This window comes from Phocoena sinus, chromosome 3 (genome assembly GCF_008692025.1).
Source record: "Phocoena sinus isolate mPhoSin1 chromosome 3, mPhoSin1.pri, whole genome shotgun sequence".
Classification (NCBI taxonomy): Eukaryota; Metazoa; Chordata; class Mammalia; order Artiodactyla; family Phocoenidae; genus Phocoena; species Phocoena sinus.
This window is the reverse complement of record NC_045765.1, coordinates 72,854,058-72,879,940: the sequence shown is the minus strand read 5'-3', so window position 1 is coordinate 72,879,940 and position 25,883 is coordinate 72,854,058. Positions and strand designations below refer to the sequence as shown.

The 25,883-nt window shown below is 37.6% G+C and overlaps 1 pseudogene; it reads left to right on the top strand.

Moving 5' to 3' along the window:
• Nucleotides 1-1,658: 1,658 nt before the first annotated feature.
• On the top strand, nucleotides 1,659-2,528 carry LOC116751563 (annotated as a pseudogene).
• The last annotated feature ends 23,355 nt before the right edge of the window (nucleotides 2,529-25,883 follow it).

The window sequence follows — 25,883 nt, the reverse complement described above, 5'->3', positions numbered from 1 at the left end:
ATATCTGCATGGGTATTGATATAACTGAGTTTCAACAGAGAATGATTTGCGTATCAATAGATTAAGGAAGACATTGAAAATTTGATAAAAAGTCAATAACAAAATCATAAAGAGGATAAATTCAAATGCAAAATGATGAGTGTAGATTTACCTTATCATAAAATTTGTCAGAAAAATACATCCTGGAAACATTTGAACCATAATTACTCTAAAACATAATCACAACATAATTACTCTAAAGAATCATAATCACAACCTAAAATTTATAATTTTTATAATTTTAGTTTGATTTGTAAAGGTAATATCCTAATCGATCTTTTTCACTATTTAATCATTTTTCTCTATGTGGATTAACTTTTATCCATATCAATTATTCAGACAATAAAGAACTCATTTTCTAAAATAGAAAATTTTAACAAATACTGAAATTTTGATAACAGGTAAATGATAATGGCTGCAACAGAAGGCTAGAATGCTTTCTCTAGAAAATAAATAGAGCTATGCTTTTCATTGTACATTTAAATCTGCAGAAAGCAATACTATATATTGCTATAGGTATTTATAGAAGGATATACACAACTTCAGGATGATGATTTGGTGGGAAAGCATTGAGTTTTAGGAAGCAGAGGGTGGAGGGGGAGACTTAAAAATATCTAACATCTTATTTCTTAAAAATTTACATATGGAAAGAAGTTAACCTCTGTTAAATCTGAGTGATAGATTGAATATTGTATTATTTGCATTTTGTCCATGTTGAAAAAAAACCCAAACTTTTATCTTGCCTGTTGCTTTTTCTCACTAGAACATAATCTTTTAAGGGGAAGAGATGATGCCTTATTCACTTTTGCATTATTTCCCTTGTTTAAACCAGAGATTTTCCTGTGTAGGATGCTGTTAACTCCTCTCTCTATTGAATTGGAAGGTCCTTAAGTTGTGGATTTGAGATTTATAATAACTTAAGTGATTTTGACATTTGGGAAACCTTTTTATATTTCTCTAATTGGTATGAACCTAGTCATTGGTAAATTGACTTATGCTGATTAGATTAAATATAGAACAGTAAGGGTGATTGTATTGTGTAGGGTATTTAATTTTGTTTCCCTTAATCAAAACATCATGTGATAGTCTTCCTTCTTTCCTTCTTTCTTTTATTTTGACTTCCAGTCATTCAGAGAAACCAAATGAAATTGTCCAGGTACTAAGTAAATAACAGTAGCATATTTACTCAAACAAGAGGAAGAATGGTTCTAATTTTTATTAATTATGAAAAAAACATATCTTTAATTTGAAGAGTTTGAACTGACTCTCAGTCAGCACTGCCTGTAGAACACAAATTCTACCCTGGGTTGAAATGGAGTCTTCACAATGATCTCAAAAGCCACACTCAGTGTCTCAGGGGTTAATGACAGCTCTTGCAGTGATAAAATAGTCAAAGCTTTTTCACTTGTCTTTTGTTTTCTTAAGAGGTTAACATACAGATCAGGACTTAATTTAGTACAAATCTTTTGCACTTGCATCTGTCTGCCTGTCTAATTAACTCTACGTAATAAACAGCTCCTCACCCTGGTGTGATTCCGTCCTGCCGCAACTGTTCCCTGGAATGGTAGTCTTTTATCTCCGTCCACCTTCTCTTCCACCTAAGTGCATGCCACCAACCCATGGAGGATTCGATGGACATGGACATGAGCCCCCTGAGGCCCCAGAACTATCTTTTCAGTTGTGAACTAAAGGCCAACAAAGATTCTCACTTTAAGGTGGATAATGATGAAAGTGAGCACCAGTTATCTTTAAGAACGGTCAGTTTAGGGGCTGGCGCAAAGGATGAATTGCATGTTGTCGAAGCAGAGGTGGTGAATTATGAAAGCAGTCCAATTAAAGTGACACTAGCAACTTTGAAAATGTGCAGCCAATTTTTTTCCCTTGGGGGCTTTGACATAACGTCACCTTTGGTCTTACAGTTGAAGTATGGTTCAGGGCCTGTGAATATTAGTGGACAGCACTTAGTAGCTATGGAGGAAGATGCAGAATCAGAAGATGAAGAGGAGGAGGATGTGAAACTCCTAAGTATATCTGGAAAGCGTTCTGCCCCTGGAAGTGGTAGAAAGTTTCCACAGAAAAAAGTAAAACTTGCTGCTGATTAAGATGAAGATGATGACGAAGATGATGATGATGATGACGTTGATGATAAGGAAGCTGAAGAAAAAGCTACAGTAAAGAAATCTATACGAGATACTCCAGCCAAAAATGCGCAAAAACCAAACCAGAATGGAAAAGACTCCAAACCATCAACACGAAGATCGAAAGGTCAAGAATCCTTCAAAAAAACAGGAAAAAACTCCTAAAACACCAAAAGGACCGAGCTCTGTAGAAGACATTAAATCAAAAATGCAAGCAAGTATAGAAAAAGGTGGTTCCCTTCCCAAAGTGGAAGCCAAATTCATCAATTATGTGAAGAATTGTTTCTGGATGACTGACCAGGAGGCTGTTCAAGATCTCTGGCAGTGGAGGAAGTCTCTTTAAGAAAATAGTTTAAACAGTTTGTTAAAATTTTCTGTCTTATTTCATTTCTGTAACAGTTGATATCTGGCTGTCCTTCTTATAATATGGAGTGAGAACTTTCCCTACCGTGTCTGATAAATGTTATCCAGGTTCCATTGCCAAGAATGCATTGTCCAAAATACCTGTTTAGTTTTTAAAGATGGAACTCCACCCTTTGCTTGGTTTTAAGTATGTATGGAATGTTATGATAGGACATAGTATTAGTGGTGGTCAGACAAATGGAAATGGTGTGGAGGGAAAAATACACATATGAAATAAACTCTATTTTAATACAGTAAAACAAACAAAAAAAGCTCTTACCCTGAAACACTGATAGGTTTTGATTTAAAGAAAATTTGATGTATTGCCTTTGTCTTTAAGAAATTCATTCTGTAGAAACTTGCTTATGAACTACTTTGAACAGACAACTAGAGAAATACTTCAAGTCCTATGTGTCTAACACCTAGATTTAATGAATGAAACTTTCCTTACTCTGAATCTAGGAGTAAATGGTTCTTATGTAGTTTTGACTTCTCAACTCATCTAGATTGCCAGCCTCTGAGAATTTGGTGAAAGCTATGGATTGCCTCTCAGAAAGATTTGCACATACATAACATTTTATATACAGTGTTAGAGCATTTATGGACTTTTACAAAAGTCTAAATTAAAAACTCCTACTATAAAGAGCCAGTCTGTATAATCCATTGTGAATAGACTTTGGGATGTCCATTGACACAGATAGTTAAAATTTGGGTGAATCTGTATTAACATAAGACTGCTGGGCTGTTTAGATTCAAACTTAGGGATTTTTAATAAGTGGGTTAATTTTAAAACAAGTTTTAAAGTAAGTTATTGATCCTGAAGTCAAACTGGAAATATTTTTCAAGTGGTATGAAAAACTGTCATATATATATGCATATATATATACATATATATACACACACAAACATTCATACACAGCAGGCATGTGGTGGGGCTGTTGTGTGTGTGTTATGTCAGGTTATCCTTTGATGGAGTATGGAGAATGCAAGGGAGAAGACAAGTTGCTAGTCATGGCATTTCTTTCACCATGCTCAGCTTAGATAAGCCCTTGTGGTTTCTATACTAAGCCATTGTGGTAAACACAGAGAAGAAAAAACTAGGTACCATTTTTTATGAATGCTTTCAAGTATTTTTTTCAATATTTTATAGTAAAATATTCTATCCCCCAAAATGCTTGATGAACTTTTTGTTGAATTTCCTTTCCCAGCCTCACTTATTATGTATATATATTATGTATAATATATATGCTACATAATGAAAGCCAAATAAAAGCAGGAAGGAATATACTCAAATTATCTTTATAGGTGAGTTGTTAACCAAGATGCATTTTTACCATCTTAATAGCTGAACATAGTCTCAAGTGCTTTTGCTACATAAAATGATTCCATGTGCATCAGAAACTCCTTCTGTAGGTGTATAACTGGGAATTCTCCAAAATTCCTTCTATGTAGAACATGATGCCTATTAAAGGATAAATAATAAATATGTGCAATTTTGAAGCTTAAATAGACATTATAAAAAACTAAATGTTATTTTCAACATTATTTAGGATGTTGACAAATAAGATTTCTTTCAGGGTAATATATTTTAATCACTGAAATTGTTTAGGATTAATGGTACGTGGTGATAATTAAAAACAGACCAAATTGTAGTTAATTTTTCTTAATTTTTCTACACACAACTCATCCTACAATTGTCTATTCTAACCACCGTGTCCTTACTATACCACTAGTTTGGGTGCCAGGCATTGTATTAGCCAACAGGGCTGTTAGGCAATATACCTCAGTTCTAGCTCTATACTTATAAGGAGATTACTCCCATCAGTTAAATATTATAGGTCTCAATTCTCACATCTGTGACATAGAGTCAGATTACACAGTTTCTAAAATATTGTCTCTAAAATGCAATAATTTAGTATTTAGCAGTAAGAATTATAAGAATTGTTGCAATGTGTTTTCATTTATGGAGTCCATAAGCAGATCACATACACGGGAAGCATAAGCCCCCTTAAGTTCTAATCACTGTGCTGCCTCACAACATTTAAGCAGGTCCTTTAACCTTTTATTTTACATCAACTTCATTTTTGTCTGTAAAATGAGAGAGTTGAGCCAGATGACTCTAATGTTTCTGTCTTGTCTGAGTGTTGTTTATTTCTGTATCTTTATGCAGGTTCTTCAAAATATTAATCATACTGTTCATTGTATACAGATACATTTATTTGCTTAGTTGTTATGGAGATAATAAAGAATGACACTTTTGTGATAACTAGTGTAGATGAAGAAATTGAAGTTCAAAGAGTTGAAGTATCTTTCCTGCTTCATAAATGAAAGTCTACATTTATTATATAGTGTTAAACGCCACTGGAATTGATTATCTTGTCTATTTGGGCACAGGTTATAGAACTGAATTATCTAAAATAAGCCTACTTTTTTTTTTTTACATTATGTTTATAAATAGTTGTGTCTCAGTCACATAACAATAGCATTTTGGGGCTGCTATAACAAAAATACCACACATTGAGAGGCCTTAAAAGACACTTTTATTTCTCACAGTTCTGGAAGCTGGAAATTCAAGATGGAAATGCCAGCAGATCTGGTGCTGGGTGAGGGCCCCCTTCCTGCCTAGCATACAGCTGCCTTCTAGTTGTCTCCTCCCAGGGCTGGGAGAGCAAGTTCTAGTCTCTTTTTCCTCTTCTTAGAGGACACTAATCCCATCATGGGGTTTCACCCTCATGACCTCATCTAAACCTAATTACCTCCTAAAGTCCCCCACCTCCTAATAGGCCACTGAGAGTTAGAGTTTCAACATATGAATTTTGGAGAGACACAAGCATGCAATCCATAACCAGTTGCAACTAACTAGTACTCTTTTCCTAAACTTGTTTTGGTTTGACTTCTCTCTAAGGCTTCAGCCCAAACTTAGAGACTATCTTCATGATTTGACAACTGCCAATCTTACCAGAGTTAAGCCTAGCCAGTCCTCATTCTGCAAATGTCTCCCCACATCCTATGCTCTAGTTTTATTTACTGAAGTCCTGGCTGTCTGTGATCTCCTTGTCTTAGTCAGCTCCGGCTGTCATAACAAAATACCACAAACTGTATCTTAAAGAAGAAAAACTTATTTTCTCACAGTTCGGGAGGCTGGAGGTCTGAGGTCAAGGTGCTGGCACATTAGGTTTCTGCTAAGGCTTCTTTCCTTGGCTTGCAGACATGCATTCTCTCTGTGTCCTCACATGGTCTTTTCTCTGTGCACACGTGCCTGGTGTCTTCATATTTTTATAAGGACACCACTCCTATCATATTTGTGTTCCACCTTTATGACCTCATTTAACCTTAATTACATCCTTAAAAGCCTTATCTCCAACTACAGTCACATTTGAGGTTAGAACTGAATCTATAAATTTTGGAGAGGGACACAATTTAATCCAAAGACTCTTTAAGCTGTCTGATGTCTCGTGGAACTTGTACTAATCCTATGTGTTCCCATCTCTCACTGTATCTCTCTGATCCACATTTGTCTGTTTATTGTCTTTGTACTTCACTGGACTGTGAGCTTTTAAAAAGCTAGGAGTGCATCATTTTTAAGTCTAAAACTCTGGGACAGTGATTGCATGTAGATTTATTAAGCAGTACATAAAAGCTTTTTTAATTGATTAATAAAATAGTTTTATTTTGTATAACATTTTTAGGAAGGGTAGAAAAGCATGCTGCATGTCTTTATCCTAGATATTAGCAATTGAGATTGTGCCTTCTTAAGATCCCCTATTTTAAAGAGTATCTATGAAGAGGTTAAGGCACAATAAGTACTTCAAAACACTTGTGGAATAGAAGCAAAAGAAGTCTCTAAAACAGCATTTTAGAAAAATGGCTGCATCAAAGAAAACTGCAATATATGAATTAAGTTGTTCTGAAGCAGAGAAGAGGGGATAATGTGTTTCTAAGGTGGCATGACCACAGAATGTTCTTTTTTTTTTTTTTTGCGGTATGCGGGCCTTTCACTGTTGTGGCCTCTCCCGTTGCGGAGCACAGGCTCTGGACACGCAGGCTCAGCGGCCATGGCTCACGGGCCCAGCCGCTCCGCAGCATGTGGGATCCTCCTGGATTGGGGCACGAACCTGCGTCCGCTGCATCAGCAGGCGGACTTTCAACCACTGCGCCACCAGGGAAGCCCCCCACAGAATGTTCTTGATAACAGATGTGTTCAGACTATGAAGCCTGGATGAACAACAGCCACCAGGGGGATGTGTGAGGTGAGAGGAATAAAATATACAGGAGACTCTTTTAGGAAGAAAGCAGAGATGAAATGATTCCACTGGTGTTTTATTTCCTCAAGCAATTTCTTGGTACTGCAGGGACACTTTTCTAAATGACTTGTTTGCCTCAGCCTTCTTTAGTTTTGGACCAAAACTTTTGCCTCCAGTTTTTGTGAATCCAGTCTGCTGATCCATTCCGTGACATTCAACTTAACACCATAAAGAATTTAGATCCTGAGGCTTCTAAAAGGAAAAACGACTTGTGGTTATAAATAATTTTCATTCTTGTAATTTCATGTCACAGTGATCTTATAAAAATTCTTAGTTGAGATAACGTTACTCACCTGTTTAATAGCCCAATGGATGTCTCCTTTGATTCACAGTAAAAGCCAGAGTCATAAGGATTCCTTGGCAAAGCCCACCGTGAGCTGAGCTTCCTTACTTCTTCGACGCAGGTCCTGTTGCTCTTTCACTTCTTGTCTCCAGTACATCAACCTGCTTTCTTTCTTTGCAAAGTACTTGTTACTTTCAAGTAAACTATCTAAGCTGTTTATTCCTTTTGTGTGTTGTCTAATCTTTCCCTTAGAACACAGATTCTACCATGACAGAGTGTTGTCTGTTTTGTTAAATGCTGTGCATAGAAGTGCATAGAAGAGTGTCTGGCATGTAGTAGACACAACACAAAACACTACTGTTGAATGAAGAAATAGGGTGCAAATTGACACATGGAATTTGTTCTGGAAGTAAAATAAGATTTTAAATTTATGACAGAGTATTGGCAGAGGAAAATAAAATCAGTAACATTGCTTTTAGCGTTCGATTTTCACCTTTGTATAATCATGTTGAAAAAGTTGATTTTGTTTTGCTTTTCTTAGGCTACTCTTCATGTTAATAGGATAGTCCTAGGTCATGTAAACAATCCGTGATCATATTTCTTCACTGAATTTGCATTGGTAATAGTCTCTGTGTCTCCCACAATAATACCTTTCATTTTTTAAATTAAGTCCTGCGGGATGCAAATAGAGGAGAGGAAGAGGAAAGGAGAAGATATACGGGGAAGAGGAGGAAGATCAGACAAATGCTATGTTGCTCCATTTTACTCATGCCAGCACTTTCTTATCTGTCTTTATAAGAGATACCTTTCTATGTCCTGCTGAGGAAGGTGGGCTGAACTCTACTCCCCTTAATGCTAAGAGGCTTCTATATGTGAGATACAAGGTAAAGAAAGAAAGGAGGGGCTTCCCTGGTGGCACAGTGGTTGAGAGTCCGCCTGCCGATGCAGGGGACACGGGTTCACGCCCCGGTCCGGGAAGATCACACATGCCGCGGAGCGGCTGGGCCCGTGAGCCATGGCCGCTGAGCCTGCGCGTCCAGAGCCTGTGCTCCGCAACGGGAGAGGCCACAACAGTGAGAGGCCCGCGTAAAGCAAAAAAAAAAAAAAAAAAAAAAAAGAAAGGAGTAGGTAGGTGCTTTGTAGAGAACTTAGAATTGTTTTCCTTTCCAAATTACAATTTATTATTTTTATCTAGGAAAATAAAACTGATTTCACTTAGAATATTATTTTCAAGGCATGATTTTCAGTTTACGATAATCTTTTTCTACATGTAACATACATTTTCATAGAAGCTGGTTTTGAAAGCTCAGCAGGAAGGAAAGACTGGATGCTCTCCCTGCAGGCTTGCTTCTTGTTACTGTAACAAGATGTTGAAGGACCAGACAACACAGCAAGGGCCAGGGCATGCTTGGGAGAAACAACTGCTCAAAGACAAAAAATATAAACCATCTGTTATGTATTAGAGAAGGGTTTCAATTAATGATCACACAGATGCAGCTTTGTTTACACATAAAAATTTAGTCTCCCCACACTCTGGGCTCAACCTTGAAAACATAGGCTCATTAGTCAGAATCTTTTTCTAACTACTCTTCAAATTAGAAATTCCTTTGAGAACATGGGCCATTCCAACCATCGGATAACACACAGCTTAGGAGGAATTTATTGACCCTGACTCTGGGAAACCTCGTTGCAGACCTTGTTAGCACAAGGTGGAAACCCGTGCTACCTTGTTAAGCAGGATATTACTCTGAAAATCCTTTTCCTTGTCACTGGGACGTCATCCAGACACAAATCTCAGATGATCCTTTCTTCATTATGGCGCTAAAGAGGGAGTCAAATGTGAGTGAAAGAAATCAGTTGAACAAGTTGGCAACTGCTTTAATCCATAGACACATAGTAATGATAATAACTAACAACATTATTGAGTTTACAAAGCCCTTCTCATATACTTCATTTTCGTCAGTCTTCTAAACAGCACTGTGAGTTGGATAAAAGAAATGTGTATTTGTTCTTGGTACTGGTTGCTACTAATTTCACCTTGTAGCAAAAATGAGATTCTGCTCGAACCCAGCTGGAAGGCTTAATAGTTTTTCCTGTATGGTACATATTACTTATCAGGAATCATAGCAAAACTCGGGAATCAATTTTATCTGGAAGATTGGTGAGGTAATGGATCTGCTTAGAGGTAAAGCTCATGGATGACTCCTACTCTACTGACAGCGCTTTAGACTCCAAGTAGGCTATTAGTATGTAAGGCAACAGCAAAATATATCTAAAGTTAAAAGAGATTTATAGTAAGAGAAACAGTAGCTGGCAACTTTAACAAAAAAAAGAGGTCATATTAACCTAGTTTTCTGGAATCAAACACACACTTAAGCATGGCCAAATTTTTGTTATTTAGGATAATCTAACACCCCAAGTGTTGGGGACCCCCAAGACCACCCTCAGACTAAATGATTCACTTGATGAACGCAAGGGATTCGGAAGCTCTTGTATTCATAGTTACAGTTTATGACAGTGAAAGGATACAGATGAAAATCAGCAAAGGGAAAAAGCACATGGGGGAAGGTCTGGGAGAAACCAGGTATAAACTTCTAGGTATCCTCCAAGTGAAGTCTCACAGGATCACTTAATCATCCCATCGGTGTTGTATATCCCATCAATGATGTATGGCAACATGTGGGAAGTGTTGCCAACCAGGGAAGCTCACCTGAGCCTTGGTACCCAGCTTTTTCTTATTAGTGGTCAGGCAGGTAGGCAGCCATTCATTGCCTGTGACTTATATATGCAGCTGGTCTGCTACTCAGACTCCAGAACCTCAAAGAAAAATAGGTGTTTACCATAAAACACTTTGGTCAAATTTGTACAGAATAGCCCGAAGCTACAAGCATACAAAAACACTGTTCTCAGGCAAAATCTTCCAAAGTTCAGCAGTTATGAGCCAGTTAAGGGCCAGTCCTGGGGGGAAAAGAAAGCCTTTCTTGAGAGTGTGCAGGGTTTGAGCAACTCTGGCCTGCTAGGTTAACCCGTTCCTGTACACTATGCTATCCTAATGTAGGAACACTAAAATCATTAAAGAAATATTCTTTGAAGCCAGGTTCCTCTCAACCACTGTCAAGTTCAAGTGGTCTGTACATATTGATCATTGGAATCTTTTATAAGTTTAATATATATAATGCAATTAACTTATTGTAATATTTTCTTTGAAGATAAATAGAACTTATTATATTATTCTAAAAATGTACCTTTACACACTCAAATTTTTTAATCTGTCTATCCTTTATACTCACTAAATGCGCTGACGCTTTGTCTGGCTCCTTTAGCATCAAGGACACAAAACTCAAGCCTTTTCTTTGCCTTTCCTTTTATTTCTTCACCAACCCTATTTTATAAGCCTGCATGTTTATCTGAAAATGAGTAGCCACACCATTTTCATTTTTTCTAATTGTATCATTATTTACTCTTTGCCTATTTGTTTTTCAAGATCTGAATTGTTAGCAAATGATAGGATGTATTGATACATGATTTTAAAAATAAAAGTTTCAGCCAAACAGGTAAGAAATTCCTCTCTACAATTCCGATTTTCAAAAAACTTAGAAAAATGCAAGATGTTTAAAAACTAATTCCATACCTAAACCTTGCTTAAAGAATCAGGAAGCTATTTATAACCTTTTTTTTTTTTTTGTAATCCATGAACTGTGAACATTCAAATGTTTTATTTCAGAAGTTTGAATATATATGGTTATAGGATGCTGCCCAAAACTCCTTTGGATGTGTAACATAATATTTATTATTTTTGTACCTTGTTGCTTCTCTAAATGGAAAATTTCTAAGTTTTGAATTCTGAATCACAGTGAATTTTGGATCTTTACAGAGATCTAGGCTCTAAATCACTCTAGCACAGTTCTGGGACTCATTTCCCAGAGGTGGTGTTTTCAGCTCTTTTACTTAGTATTTATGGTTTTTACCTTCATATTTCAAAATAATGTGCTTTATACTATAGAATTTTTAATTTTGGACAATACGTATTGATTTACTAATAAAGAGGTGGAAGATGGGCACTTATTTCTCTCATTTCAAAGCTTTACTCCCCATATTTCTAAAACAGATTGGGAGATGATTAAATTTAATGCCTTTATCATTTAGAGCTGAGACACACAATAAGATTTTTATTCTCTATAATTTTAGGATTTACCTGGAGTAAATAATTGCCCTTTATTATTTGCTAATTTTTTTCTAATGTAACTTTCACCAATTCAATCAAAATTTATCAAGGAATCAAGAATATCCTCTATATATAATCCAAACCATCAGGTCATCTATCAGTTTGGTTTTTCTTGGAGCCCTCCTTCATCCTATGCTCTGCGATGGTTTCTCTTTAAACCTTTTTCAAGCTGCCAACCCTGGAGTTTCCTCATATAAGCAACCTTGGAATTCTTATGTTGTCTCTTGTATTTTCTGAATTCTTTGTATTCTTGTTACCAAATTGGTTGACTAGACCTGCACTGAGGTTCTAGCCTGGGCCAAGACCCTTTGTCTCGGCCAGGGAGCCTCTCTTTCCAATCAGATTCATGCAGCCAGTGACAAAAACTGATGCTGAGACTGGAACGGCACAAGCTTTATTCAATGGCTGAAGAATGGAGAAGTGGGAAGTGAGTTCACAAATCAACTTCTCAACACAATTCGGGTGGAGACACCAAATATATAGGAGGGTCAAAGTAAAAGGGAGGGAATTGGAAAGAGTGGGAGGAATATTCATGAGTTATCTGAGAACAGGGACGTGGTTTGAACGTAGAACTGATGCAACTTTCCTTTTTAGTCCTTGTATGGGATTTCCCAATTGTTGTCGTGGCAATTGTCAGCTGTTGTGGTACTGGTGGGTGTGTCATCTGGCAGGGCAGTGTATTACAGTGAGCATCTAATGAGGCTCAAAGATTACTGGAAGTCAAATCTTCTGCCATCTTGGGCCTTGTTGGTTTTAACCAATTTTTATTTTATTCTCTTTGCAGCTTCCTCCTGAATCTTAGATAAGAGTAATTGGTTTCCACTCAAGGGAGGGGCAGGGGTATGATTCTGGGGCAACAGCCGTGGTGCCATTATGACACCACATGTTGTACTATAATACAATTCTGATAATCACTCAAAGTTAACACAGACCCCCAAAGTTAAAGGACGTGGTTCCCAGTTGTCCTCACTTCAGACAACAGTTGCACTTTGGGGGTCCCCAGGCCACTCGCAACTTTGACCAACCGTCTACAAATTCAGTAGCTTCAATGATTTGCTAGAATGACTCAGAGAACTCAGGAAAGTGCTTTTTTTTGTTGTTTGTTTTTTTTACTATTAAATTTTAGTTATAGAGGATAAAATGGGCGAGGTCTGGGAGAGTCCCAAACCCAGAGCTTTCATGCCTTCTCCCCATGGAATCAGTGTGCATCACCCTCCAAGCACATCAAGGTGTTCACCAACCAGGAAATTCCAGTGAGCATTGGTGTACAGTGGTTTTTTTGGTTTCATTATGTAGGCATAATTGATTGAATCACTGGCCACATGATTGAATTCACTTTCCAGTACTCTTTCCCTCCTGGGAGTTTGGGCTGTCTCAAAACCCAAACCCTCTGATTACATGGTTGGCCTTTTTATTGACCAGCCCCCAGCACTCATCTCATTAACATAAACTGAGGTGTGATCTAAGGGTTCATGATTAACAAAGACATTCCTATGACTTGAGAAATTCCAAGGATTTAGTCTCCCTTTCAGGAACCAGAGATAAAGGTCAAATTCTTTATTATACAATACCATGTCTTTCTTTCTTGGTTTATTATATTATTTTGGTGGAATGCATCTTCTAGAAGCTTTCCATGGTTCAGAGGAGCCAGTGACAAAAACCAATTCTGAGACTGGAACAGCACAAGCTTTATTCAATAGCCGAAGAATGGAGTTTTTCTGAGATACTATCTGAAAATGTATCTCTCTATCACATTTTATGGATAATTTGACTGGGTATAGACATCAAGTTTGGAAATAATTTCCCACCAAGATTTTCAAAGCATGGATTCCCTGTCTTCTAGCTTTCAATGTTCCAGTTAGTTGAATAATCAGATGCCTTTCACAAAACTGATTATTAGCATAATATTTAGCAGTCACCTCTTTCCCTTTTTTACTCTCTGGAAATTTTTATACCTTACATTTTTTCATTGGATTCTGAAATATCATTGTACTGTGAGTTGGTGTGGCTCTGTGTTTTTGGATTTTTTTTTTGGTTTGTTTTTATTTTAATTTTTGTTTTTGCAAGTCATATCCTTATTTTTTCACTCCTGTCACTTGTCCAAAGCTGCTCTTGGGTGGCTGTGCTCAATGTTGTCTTTACTGTGGTACCTAGTCTGCCAGATCTCACAACAAAGGAAAAAGAAATATGCTCAATCAAGAAATGGCTTTAACTACTTCTTTGGGAAGTGCTACCTCTGGTTACTTCTTACTGAACAAATCAAATCACATAGTCAGTATTGCCATCAACAGTATAGGGAGGGTCACAGTGGGCGAGGTACAATTTCTCATGCCAGGTCCTAACATAATCACACTACTTTTAATTTTTTAATTCTATTATGGGTCACTCAGATATTTTGGAAATCTTTCATTTTCCAGCCTGGGAGATAAATCTGTTTTAGGAGTTGCATAGGGAATTGGAACACTTCCTCTTTACAATCTAGATTTACAATGAATTATCATATTTTAGTATAGCTGCCTCATACTCAGTTGTGCCCAGTATCCCCAAGTCCAGAAAATTCCTAGATCTAACTTTCAGAGGTTGACTTTCTAAGTGTCTGCCAGGATGGATGATAAGTAGTCCTGTGTTGGGTGGAATTGGGGAAAAAATCTTAAGATGTTTTTATGTATATGAGTTTGCCAGCTATCTCTAGCTATTCTGCTTCCTGTTTTCTAAAACTTTACTCTGCTATCATTTTTTGATATCTTTAACCTGCTGTCATTTTGTCAACTTCTTTCTTGTTGTTTTGTCTACGTAACTTTAGATCCTTTAAATATAGAAGGGAACAGAAATAAACAGAAGTTTAACCCATCGCATTTATTGAAAGCTTCATGCTAATGGCCATATATTATCATCACTATGTTTTTGTATCACATGGCATCTACATTTGTAGCTAAAGTTGTTTGCTTTTTTGTTTCTTGCTTTGTGTTCTATATATCTATGCTAAGTATTCAGAAGACATTCATCTATCAGATTACTCAATATATTATTGTCCTTTTCTCTTACCTTAGAACTCAGTCTTATATCTTTGCTCAAATCTCTAGAATACCCATACTTGTCATAGAGTCATACAATATTGAGGTATGTTGAAAAATAAGGTTGTATTTTTGTGTTTATGTACCTCTCAGTTTTTAACATAGGATTGTTTTTTCCTAGATGCCTTCAGGATGATACTTTATGTTAAAATGGTTCCCTTGACTAATAGAAAGAATTAAATTGTGTTATAAAAATCTTTCATTTCCTTGCTGGGTACCATATATAACTTTTATGTCATGTTCTAAGGGCAATAAATTGCAGTGTTTGGAATTAACATTGCTCTTAAAAGCAGAACTGTTTGGTTAAAGGATTTTATGAGACAAGGTACTTAATACTCACATGGTACTTAAAAGGTCTGGTTTCTTTACTGCCCTCATATTGAGTAACTGATCCCATAGTAATTGAAACTTCATTGTGAACTACCAAATAGTGAATAACCAATGGCTATGGTATACTCATCACCTTGGTACATGATGATGGTATTATTGCCTTAGTTATATAGTCACAGAATAAGCTACTTTTTTTTTTTTTTTTTTGCGGTACACGGGCCTCTCACTGTTGCGGCCTCTCCCGTTGCGGAGCACAGGCTCCGGAGGCACAGGCCCAGCCGCTCCGCGGCATGTGGGATCTTCCCGGACCGGGGCACGAACCCGTGTCCCCTGCATCGGCAGGCGGACTCTCAACCACTGCGCTACCAGGGAAGCCCTAAGCTACTTTTATAGTTTGAGAACGCAATGCTACTTCAAGCATGTCCAGATCTCAAAGACTGCTCCTTGACTCTTACTTGAGTTTTAGGTGACTTATGTAAATGAAATATTTTCAGGGGAATTTATCCTGGATATTCTAGAAATCATGATAAATAGGTGGAACAGAAATACATTCACAATTTTCTTCCTTTCTTGAAGGAACACACTAAAGCAATGTACATAATTGGGATCCATGTTATGTGTTGGTGGTCTAGGTAAAATATATATGTCTATTATATATATTAAGCTTAACTATAGCTGAATTTTTTCTTGTTATGAAACAAGTATTCTGTAGATCATCTTATAATTGTTTTGAATATTCTGAATGAAATGACCGTGATTCTGTGAATTTTATACTGAGTTGGTCTATTAGGAATAAATATGAAATATTAATTGTTTTGTTTCCAAGCATGACATAAAAAGTATGTCCTTTCATATCCCTTAACAGAAGAATTTTCATTTCTTCTTTAAGTAATAAAAGTCTAAGTCATTATGAGAGTTTAGTCTTGAACTGAATTTAAATTTATCTTCCTTTTCCTCCTGATCATAGGCTTGAGTTGTATCTCTGCTTGGAGTAAAGGGGGAAAGCATGGACACCTATGATAAACACATCTCTCATATCTTTCAGCTATTACCAGATTTGGAGTCACACAGACATGAGAGAATATTGTTCTTAATATAAGAAAATTTGTATTGATCACGGGGAGGTGTCAATTTGTCAGAGTTCATCTTGTGCGGTGGATTCTACCTCCACCAATGTGATTGTTTGTTTTTTTTGTGTGTGTTTTTTATTTTGGCTGTGCTGGGCTTCACTTTGTAGCATACGGGCTCCTCTAGTTGTGGCACGTAGGCTCCAGAGCACGTGGGCTCAAGTAGTTGTGGCGCGTGGGCTCAGTAGTTGTGGTGCGTGGACCCAGTAGTTGCAGTGCGTGGGCTTAGTTGCCCCGTGACATGTGAGATCTTAGTTCCCTGACCAGGGATTGAACCCTGGTCTGCTGCATTGGCAGGTGGATTCTTAACCACTGGACCACCAGGGAAGCCCCCCCGTGATTGTTTTTGTGTGGGAAGTTTGCAAGTTTCTTTGGAAATAGTGTTCCATTTCATCCAATTCCCTTTGATTACTGAGGAACTTTTCAGAGAGAATTGGTTGATTCTCCTTCAGTCTCACTGGAGGTACGTGTCTCCAGCTTATTCTTGCGTAAATTGTCTACTCAATAGACTTGGGTGTTTTCTAGTGCTTGCCACCTCTTCTGATGTTTGTGATCCTTTTACAAAAGTTCCAAGTTCCTTTTCTGCAGGTTTTGAGGGAAGGCTTCCAATAACTAAGATTGAGATGGGGAGGAAGATTGTACTTTTTCATACTTTTATTCATTTTTTTTAACCCAGGCATTGCCAAGAAGTTTCAGGTGCTATAAATTTATAGACTAGAAATGGATACTGAGCTCAATGTTTATATCCTGCCTCAAATTGCAATGGTTATATGTCAAGTGCTCTTAAGAACTACCTCCTTACGATCAACCTCCCTCTAACTGTGGTACAGGTTAGAACTCAGGATTCTACAGCACATGAGTTACCCAGCCAGGGGTGAAGTGATCATTTTCCTTTCTTCTTAGTACCTCAAATCTTTGTGAGGGGTTAAGCTAGACCTTCCTACCATGAAACTTGACTTGAGGAGATGGGAAATGCTTCCTTACTTTATCCAGAGGGACACTTTTTCTTTCTCACCACTGACATATTTCCCATAAAGGAGAAAGCTTTTACATTTATGTTATATCTCCATTTTTTTTTTTATTTCCCCTCCTCTTAAGTTTGTCAGGGAGTGGAGTGTAAAGTGGTGGCAGGGAGCCATGAGAGAGGAAGATGTGGATAATTGTAGTAGTGCAGATTTTATTGACCCTTGTTAGACCCTCAGGGATTGTGTCTGGCTCGATTATGTTTAGTAGTCTTTAAATGTGGAATAATTGGCACTTTTGATTTCATTCTTTCATCCCTAGTCAAAACAACCTGTAATTTTAGTTTTTACAGTTAAATAAACTGCAATGTTCTTGTAGATGGTGTCTAAATCAGAGATCAGCAAACTATGGCCCACAGACTAAATGTGCTTGACAACTTTTTATTGGAACATGGCCACACTTGTTTCTTTATTGTATGTGGCTGCTTTTGAGCTACAGCAACAAAGTTGAGTAGTTGTGACAGTGACCGTATGGCTTGCAAAGCCTAATATGTTTATTTTTCTGAACCTCTATAAACAAAGTTTGCTGATCCCTGGTCTAAATAATTTCTCTTTGCATGTTATTGAATTTCTCACTATTATTATCACTTTTATAATTCAGTACAACGTAAAATTAGAGTATTGTGTGTACCGAGGAAAGACGCATGTGTCTTAGACGTGGGATCTGTGTTGGTAATTTTTGGAGAAATCACTATACACTACAGAAAGGAGTAGAGAGAAAAAAGGGACCAATATAAAATCAGTGATTGGGCATTGTCTACATAAGGGGTGTCTGCATATTGAGGGTGGGATGATAAGAATAAATTAAGAGAAATCTTAACTATTTGATGTGATGATGATTGAGCATTCAATTTGATTCCCAGATTTTGACACCTCTATCTGTGTGGAAATTTAATAGCTACTTAGAAAATCTAAAAGTATGTGAAAATCCATTAGCAGCATACATATTACCCATAAGGAGCTCTACAGTCTTCTCAAATTTCACACACAACATCAATATAGTAGGTCCAAGTTTATTTTAAAAAGCACAAAGGTTGTCTTCAAAAAGATTACTCTTCTATCCAATGATAACCAATCGTTATGCTGATAACTGACCACTTCCAAATATGAAACCTATATTCAAAAGGTTTAAAATAAAATATTCACTCTCCCCCACCAAGAAAAAAGACCAAATTCAGTAGTTTGATAAGATAATATTATGATATATTGTTTAAGAACAATCTTGGCCTTAGGAGGTACATTAAGAGTTGGAAGCAGAATTGAACAGTAAGTTATTCAGTACTATGTTTTTATAGTGAGTTTAGTGGAAAGTTATGAAACACACTACAGAGAACCATATGTCCTCTTCTTGAATCTGAGACTCTGGAATTCTGTTAAAATCTAAGACCATGGAACTAAGTAAAGGGGTCATTACTGAAATTCCCATAAGGTGTATATCTAGCTGTAGAGCCTGATGTTGATGGTGACTACTGAATCTTACCATTCAGTAGTAGCTACAAGCAAGTACTTGTTCCATCATCCCTAATTCTTGCCTATATTGTACCTAAATTCCTACCTCTATGTTACAACTTGTTTTCCACTCTGATTCTCCACATCTCCCCTTATTTTAGAAATTTTATTCTGCTGTGATTTTAAGACTCATTGGCTGATCTCTGCTACTGATGGTCAGAATCCCAAACATCAATTATTCTCTATCCTCAGTACCTAATAATAGTTTAATGAATAAGAAGAAGTGACCTCATGGTCCATTTATGGCTTATTTATGGCTGGCTATAATTCTGGTTTCTTGCTGCTAGCCAATGAAAAAATTGCTCTAGTGGCCATCATTAGAATAATGCAAACCATTTTCTGCTCTGTGAATGAGGCTGTTATGTGTCAGGCGGTACACCTAGGAGCCAGCTGCTAAGGACCTACCAACCAGGACTATCCTATTCCAATGTGTGAGCTCATTCAAGCTTCAGAGTTTTTCTTTTTCTGCTGTCCCATGTTTCCATGGGAACTATCTTGCCCTGAGGCTTTGCCTGAAATATAACATATTGCATCTGACATAGTACTCAATATTTTATAAGATGGATCTAAAAAATGAGATCTGTATTGTGCGGTATAGGAATGAAAATAGCTGAAATTCCACAGACTTGTGTGTGAGTCCTGGCTGTGTGAAAAATTAAATAATTTCTGTGAGCCTTGCTTCATCTATAAAATAAAAATAGAAAACTCATTTTTGGAGTTAAAATGGGAAAATCAAATGGCATAATGTATATAAAGCATTTATCTCAGTTTATAACCCATAGTGCATACTCAGTAAAGATCAGCTCCCTCTGTTCCCTTGGAAAAGCAATTTATATTCAGCAAGGGCAATTGCATCGTATAGGCAGTTTGTGTTTTCAGAGTTCAAATAAGAAACAAACTTGAGAGTTCGATGTATTTAGCAGAACTTTTTGAAGATGGGAAATTCTTCTAAGACTTGAAAAGTAAAAATAACATCTAACATATATTGAGCTTTAGTTAAAAGCTTCTCTCTTGAATTTAATGATATTATAAGGGGCAAAGCCACAGGTTAATGAAGACTGCTATAGCTGGCAGGGATAGGGTAGTTCTGGCCCACTCTACCTAGAAAAAGTTAGAATTTATTCTGGTTCTTGCTGTGTTTAACAGAATCTACTGTAGTTCAAGTAGTAAAGGATTCAATTAAAGGATAGTGCAAAGGTTACAGCATTTCAGGAGAGTTAAAGAACCAGGCTTAGAGGCTGATGGTATTGGTTCACCAAAGAGGAGCCTACTAACCCGAAAACTTAGAATTTAGGAAATTCTCTAAACACAAAATGGATCTTCTAAGTACCCTGGATGACTAAACATGGCAAATATCCACTAGAGGAGTAGTTTGTGATTAGAGAGCGTATGAAGCTAGGCCTGGTTTGTAAATAAAATATATTTTACTGAGCCTGTAGACTTCGAAAATTCTGGGATACTTAAAACCAGACATCAGCTCAGTGATGACAGTCACAGTAAATTTTTTTTTTTCTTTTCGTGAATCTACATTATATCATGCTGGTATTTTGGAGAGAGCAATAAGCTTGTCTTCATATTCTACTCTGATTCTCAGAGTTTCGAACACATCAATAAAAAAGACAGGGAGAGAGGTGTAACATTATCCACTTTATACATATGAAGCCAACTGGAGAATATAATTTTAGATGGGCACTAAAAGCATTAGATGGACACCTAATGCTTTACTTCTCTCATAAACATGTTCAAACCATTGCATGACTGGATAATTTCAGGTCTTTTCTGGGACAGGCTATTTGCACCAAGCCGACTGAGGAGCGTGGAGAAACAGAGGGGCTCTTAGTTGCATTCAGGGTTTACTCAGTTCCTTCTCCAAACTTACCAATCGGGAGCAGAGTCTAGAAACAGGGCAGAGAGAGGCCAGTAGTGTTATTCTAGAAAAATCTAACGAAAGCATGATTCCAAGGTAATGGTGGTCACCCTCTAACATGACACTAATTCTATTTAGTGGTCGTCACTAAGACAAATTGGAACCATATTTTATAAACACTTGAATGTCACATAGAGTGTTTGAACATCATAGCTATTATACGTTTTCCTTTAATATCCCATGCACTCAGCCAGGCATTAACAATATTGATAATGTGTTGTCAATATTGGTGTTGACAACCAATATTGGTGACACCAATATTGGTGTCAACACCAATATTGATTGGTGTTGTCCAAAGAGAACGTTCTTGGATTATTTAGTCTACAGTATTTCTGGAAATAAAAGGCTGAGTAAATTTAGCTTCCAAAATGAACAGATACAGTGTGAAGAGCAGCCCACCAAACTTGAGGCCACTTTTGTCACTCTAACATGTCAGTAAGCTCACTGGAGACAGAAATCATGAGTTAAACTTCTTTCTTGACTCTGCTCAGCCCTTTGTGAGATCAATTGGTTTTCCAAAAAAGTTCCTGTTAGTTGTCATACATGTAAAGATTTTCAGACTTGCACGAAGTACATGTGACTTTATATCTATATGTATTATAGGTAATAAGATGGAGAACATTCTACTTACAATAATTCCCCCTACGGTGCACACTATTTATTTGAGAGTGATTTCTTGGTAAGCTCACTGAGACAGAATTTGAGTCGTTGTGAGCCTGAGTGTCAGATAATACCTGCATTTATGGGGAAGGGCATGAATCTATGCTCCAGGTGATAAGAATTTTTGTTTTGAATCCTGAGTGGGAGAAGGGTGTAGGGAAGAGAGAGATGAGAGAGGGGGTCTATATGTTTAGAGGGCAGGTGGCTGTAAGGCCACTTTCTCCATGTTTTATCTTTGCTAGTAAAGTTTACTAAAATTTATCCTTTTTGAGGACACTCATATTTAAGGTGAATGAAAAACCATAATGTGAAAGAGAAACACGTGTATAACCATAGAAATTGGGGATAGGGGTTATTCTTACAGCTTAGCAGAAATTTGATGAGGCTTAAATTTTTCTGCACAGGGTTTCACAATAATCTTACCTTGATTTTGAGGGCCTGAAATGCCCCAGCTAACATTTAGGCTGTATGTGTGTGTAGGCATACCTGCAGTGGCAGAGTTTTCTCTTACCCTCTGATATTGTCTGCAAGAAACAAGATGGATTTGCCTTTTGTTGAATTACTGAACTGGAGCCAGAAACTTACAGTCACTGGCCGTAGCCCTTGTCTCTGGTACCATTCTTTGTCTCTTTTCAGCTTCCCCAAGAATTTAAACAACGATAGCACCGTGAACTCTCTTGCCAGCTTACTGAATGTCAGTGGGTAACAAGGGAGCGATCTGTTCACAGCCCCACATAGCACTTCACCCTCATCCCCAGGCCCTCCATCTATTCCTTCTGTCTGTGAGCCCTAGTTCAGTCATATTGCTGCATATACTGCCTGGGAATTGTAGTCATTCTTATATTCTTGGTGTTTTCAGTGGCAATCAATCCGTTTTATCTCCTGAAAAAAGTTGGTATCACAATGACTTCTTTCTCCGAGGAGAGGCAAAAAGTCGTTAAGGACATTTATTTGTTGTAGCTGAATCTCCTTCAGCTCACAGTATCACCCTGATCCTTTCCTAATTTTCCTGGGAAGTTGGTTGGGAATCTTCTCTTTATCTTTGTCGGTGTCTTTGCCTGGTTCATATTGGTAGTGTTTTCAGAATTTTGGGGACTTAGCAGCTAGCAGCAGATATGAGGCCAAAGTATCAGGATTTAACAGTGTTTGGGTGACCTTACAGAAGTTCTGTGTTGGGTTTCTGATCACAGGTTTTTTTTTTTTTTTTTTTTTGCGGTACGAGGGCCTCTCACTGCTGTGGCCTCTCCCATTGCGGAGCACAGGCTCCGGACGCGCAAGCTCAGCGGCCATGGCTCACGGGCCCAGCCGCTCTGCGGCATGTGGGATCTTCCCGGACCGGGACACGAACCCGTGTCCCCCGCATCGGCAAGCGGACTCCCAACCACTGCGCCACCAGGGAAGCCCCACAGTTTTTTTAAGAGACTTAATTTTAGAGAAGTTTTAGGATCACAGTAAAAGTGAATGGAAGGTACAGAGATTTCTCATATACCCTCTGCCCACCCCCATGTGTAGCCTCCCCCAATATCAACATCTCTCACCAGAGTGGTACATTTTAGTGTAATCGATGAACCCACATTTGACAAATTGTTATCACCCAAAGGCCATCATTTACATTACAGTTCACTCTTGGTGTTGTACATCTTATGAGTTTGGACAAATGAATAATAACATGTATCTCTGATGACAGTATCGTACAGAGTAGTTTCACCACTCTAAAAATCCTCTTTTCCCCATCTATTCATTCTTCCCTCCCCACTAACCCTTGGCAACCACTGATCATTTTTACTGTCTCCATATTGTTGCATTTTCCACAGTGTCATCCAGTTGGTATCATAAACTATGTAGACTTTTCAGATTGTACACTTTCACATAATAATAAGCATTTCAGCTTCTTCCATGTTTTTTCCTGGTCACATTTCTTTGCTGGGAGTTACTGCTGAAGCAGTAATACTGAGTAAAGAAGATTAACGTTTCTATGGTTTTAAGGTCTGTTTATATAGCACCACAATTATTAGTTAATTGGCTATTTAATCAAAAGGATAAATGATTTGTCTTTAAATGTCTTTAACTGAGTCAAGTGTTAACTGTTGAGTGGCATATATAAGGCTTGGACTTAAACTCAGGCTGTCCTATATTGTATGTGGCATTAGTCAAATTAACTCTCTGAGTATTATTTCCATGTACAAATTATAATAATAGTTCATAACTTGCAGGGATATTATAATTACTAAATGAAAAATGTATATAAAATGTCTGAACGTCCATCCCACACTGTGCCACACAGAGTAGGTGTTAAATTACTGCATTAATAGGTAAAATAAAGATAAATGAATAAATGAATAAATCAAAATAGGCTGTTTCAGTTTTTACTTAAAAAAATTTAAATAGTATAGGTACAGTGTTGGGATCATGATTTGAAATCAAAACCCCAGCACTGCGTTTGGTACTATTTTTTTTTTAATTTTGAAATATGCTCAAACTTACAGAAAAGTTGTAAGTGTTGTACAAGGATATTTGCTTCCTGAACCATTTGAAAGTAACTACTGTTCTGATGCTCTGCCATCCCAGCATACTCCTATAAAACCACACTATTACCACCAAAATCGGGGAAGTCTACATTGATTCATTATTTCCACCCAACCCACAAATCCCATTCAAATTTCATCAGTTATTTCAATAAAAACACATGGCAAAAAAAAAAGATCCAGTTTAGAATCACGTAGTGCATTTAGTTGTAATGTTTCTTTAGTTTCCTTCAATCTGGAATAGTTTCTTACCATTTCTCTGGCTTTGGTGACTTCGACCCTTTTGAAGATTACAGGCCAGTTTATTTGTTCTTTTTTAGAATGTCCTTCAATTTTTGTTTTTGTGATGTTTCCTTATGACTGGATTCAGATTATGTACTGATGGGAGGAATATCACAAGGGGTGATGCTTTGCTCTTATTATTTCAACCTACCAGATGGTGCATAATTTTGATTTGCCCTATTACTTAAAATAATAACACTTGATTATTGATTAAGGGGATATTTGCCTGGTTTCTCTGTTATAAAGGGTCTCTTTCCTCCTTTTACAACAGTATGAGTTTTGTGGGGAGGTACTTTGAAACTATGTAAATATCTCTTTCCTTTTCACACTTTAAGTTTATACATTTGTGTTTATATCTGTATAGATTTATGACATGTTAAGTGGTGTATAATCCCATGCTTAATTTTTTAAGTGATAGTCTTGTGGTTGTTGAACTGGCTGGTGGAAACCCCTTGAAATTGGCTCTGTGTCCTTCTGGCATGACTGTGTCTTTCTTGAAGCGCTTGTTTGCTTTCTGGCACAGCAGTGGATTTCCAAGTTCATTTCATACTTTCCCTGGTCCAGCAGTGGAATTAGCCATGTCTCCAAGGAACCCTAGTTCCTTTTAGAGGAGAATACATTCAAAAGCCACAATTGGTATGCTAGATGTGTACGGTGTTCCTACTTTCAGGTTCTTTCAGTAGACAAAGCTAGTGTGTGTATATGTGTGGGTGTGGGTGTGTGGATGTGTGGGTATGGGTGCATGCACTTTGTAAGCACTCCCTTTCTTGTGCTACAGTTTGCTTGGGGCAAATTATATGTACTTTTATATGTATTCCATGTCTATCTATAAAGATTGTATGGCATGAGTTCACAGTGGTGTTTCTACTTCTAATTCAACACCTCAGTGTTTGTTCTAGTTTTTTTCTCTTTCCATTTCTTCTCTAAGAGTGAGAATCTTGGCTCCCATTACCCTTTAGTCAGTCAGTTCCCATGTATATAATGAGTCTCCCATCTCCATGGTCATTTCATCCCCTTTGAACCCTATTTGAACTAGGCTTTGGCTAGTTTCCCATGGCTTTGGCCAGTTTCCCATGGCTTTGGCCCTCACTGCATTAGGCTGTATTGCCTTATGAAGATGCTTTCACTACTCCTCTCAGGCTCTGAAACCTCATACCAGACTGCCTTGCCCCATTTGGGCTCTGAATCTCTACATCTGGCTGCCCCCAAATGTGGAATCCTTCCTTACCCTTTTTAGACACCCCCAACTAGGCTGACCCTGGAATGGATGCCGTCCATATTCTGCTTGGGCTCTGATTCCACACACAGGGCTATTCCCTGTGTGGTTACCTCTGTCACTTCACCTTCTACACTTGGGCTTCAAAACCCTGTATGCAGCTACTCTCAAGTGTGGACTCTGTCTTCATCCTGCTTGAGATCTGACTCTCTGCACTGGACTGCCCCAGTGCATGGGTACCCTCCTCTGCCTCCTCCAGCCCTGACTTCCCATGTCAAGCTGCCCAGCTCCACCCTCACTCTTAGGTAGATGTCTTTGTCATCCTGCTCTAATTCCAACATCTTGTGCTGGACCAACACAGCAACCCCACCCCAACTACAGATATGCCTTAACAGTTGGACAAGTGAATAATTCAGGAAAGGAAAGGAAAGAAAGAGAAAGAGGAAGAAGAGGAAGCGTCTTTGCACGGTTGTAAAGCATCTTATTTCTTCACTTGGTTAATATACAATAGAAAACATACAGGAAAAATAGTAAATAGTTTCACTGAAGATAACTAAGTAATGTCAGAAATATAAGCTCAGAGATGTCAAGATCATGTATCTCTATATTTGTATTCTCAGTATCTGGCATATGGCCTGGCACATGGCAAATACTTATATTTGATGAATAGGCTGAGTTTATGGTTTAAGTTTTAAACACCACTTCTAAATTTTTCATGAGTTTAAACAATTTTCCCCTCATTTTCATTATTCTAAAATCATATGCTGAATAAGATAGTGTAATTTAAATTCTAAAGCACTTTGAATCTTTATTTCTTCTT